The following is a 2,470-nucleotide window of genomic DNA, read 5'->3' on the forward strand; positions in this document are numbered from 1 at the left end:
ATCATCATATATCTAATGTTTTAATCAACTGTAATCTTTTGTAATCCTATTACCCCCCGCGGTCATTAACACCGTTTTGATCACGCCCGATAGCTACTATAAAACAGAGACCGGAGGAGACCGGGACCGGGAAATAGTATCGCCCCCAAGAGTAGTCGGAAAAACCGTAGACCTACTTTCTCTTTTGCCGTCTAAAAATAGCAACTTTCGGCAATTTTCAATTTGTTAAATCTAAGTTATTAAAGCGATTTTTTAAAAAATAATTGCGGTTCAGTCGGTCTGAAACAATGTGGAACTTATTAAAAACTTTTGAAATACGGTTACTTTTGCGGACTGTCGCTTTAAAAAGTCAATTAAATCAAAACATTTTACCTAATGACTAAAATTTTTACTCAAGGTGACTCATATTTACAATAGCTGAAGATACAGACAATTTTTCATGAAGTTTTATGAAATTTTGATAAGAAATTTTAAATTTATAACATTGGGAAAATATTTACGAAGATTTGACATTGTTTTTGACCTGAGGTGACCCATATTCGAATATCTTCAAAACAACATGTACACAAGGATTATGACAAAATTTCATAACAATTGGATATAAACTAAGATTTGACCTACCATACTTTTTGACCTGAGGTCACCCATATTCACAGCTGTTCAATACAGTGTGTTGACCAGTTTTCCTAAAAGTTTGATAACAATAGGATAAATTATATTGCCTTCATGACATGGAATGTCATTTGTATCATCAACCAGATAAAACTATATATTATTTAAGTGCAAATTTTGGCTGTTAAACACTTAAAAAAATGCTTGACTTGCTTTTGTCTGAAAACCAGTACATCAGCAGCATTTTGCACCAACTTGAACCTTGACCACAACTTATAAACCATTCAAGATATTGAATATACATATATATATAAATTATATGTATTATATAAAAAATAGTAAAGTGCCGTTTCAAGAATCTATATAATCAAAAAAGTAACATCACATGGGTATTCTTTTCTTTAATAAGTTGACTGGTTTCGCTTGTAGCTCATCAGGGCTTATAATAAGGGTGTAATTCAATTCAATTTATTTGATTAAATTTATATATGACAATTGATACATATTAGTAGGTTGCCAGAGACAATATTCACATGTTTAGCATGACCCATTACTATCACTTAAATAATTCTTGAGTAATGCCCCCTTTCAACAAAAACTTGCTACCTGGCTGGCCGTACCTGCCTTGGTTACATGTTGCCAGAGACAATATGCATAAAATGGCCCATTACTCAGACTTTAATATTTGTGGAGTTATGCCCCTTATAAATTGCCTCTATCCTTTCAAGGCCAGCTTACGTATTGTGTTTGAATTATACTTGGCGTCCGGTGCCTCTTGTGCATTGTTTATCATAAACAATTGCTTTAAACAACATCTCCTAAACTGTTTGGATAATTCTGATGAAACTTCACAGGGATATTCTTTAAGTGGCATTCCATGCCAAACTGGTTGCCCTGGGGTCAAAATTGATCTCACCCTGGGGTCACCTGTTTTACATAGATATGAAGGAAAATCTTCATGTAAAAGCTGCGCCCACACCCTTGATATTTTGTATGTAGGATCATATAGTGGTCCTCTACCTTGTTTGTTCATTATATGCCCATAGGATCAAAACTGGCCCTGCTCCATGGGTCACCAGTTTTTTAACAATTTATATGAGAAAACCTTTGAAAATCTTCTCGTCTCAAACCACAAGGCCCAGACCTTTAATATTTGTTAAGTAGCATGACATGTTTGCCCTCTACTAAGTTTGTTCAAATACCTTGGGGTCAAAACTGGCTTCACCCCATCTGACCTACTTTCTTATTTTTGTAGCAACAGCAATATAATTTGGAACATTTATACAGTTTTTAATACAAACATGAATTTGTACTTGGATGAAACTGACTGTGAAGTTCTGACATAGTATATTTTTAAAGCTACAGCAATGGAATTGTGACAATGAGTAGTTTTGAAAACAAATATCCAGGCAATCTTGTATTGGGCTGACCTCAAACTTTATCTAGAGATGGATGTTGTTTCGGAGAAATGCAAGGCACAAGGACCATAACTCTGGATGCAGTATTGTTTTAGTTATTGTCCTTTGTTAATTTTCAAACATATTCTTTGGCCAAAGCATTACTAGAAAAATCTTTACGGTATTGACTTCAAAACTTCATACACAGATAGATCTCATTGAGAAGTGCAATATTTTTTGCCCTTTGTTATTGTTGGTTAATGTTCCTTGTCATGAGGCAACGTTTATACTATTCTCATTTCGGCAGGGGATATGACAGTCTGTGAATGCTCTTGTTTTGGCATCTCAACCACAAGTGTCCACCTCCCCACACCAAAAAGGATAGATGGACACATGTTTATAATCTCTATGAGTCTGAATTGTGGAATATAGAATGAACTACAATCTAAAATATGTTTTGT

The sequence above is a fragment of the Mya arenaria genome, chromosome 2 (assembly GCF_026914265.1).
Source record: "Mya arenaria isolate MELC-2E11 chromosome 2, ASM2691426v1".
NCBI classification, from domain to species: Eukaryota; Metazoa; Mollusca; class Bivalvia; order Myida; family Myidae; genus Mya; species Mya arenaria.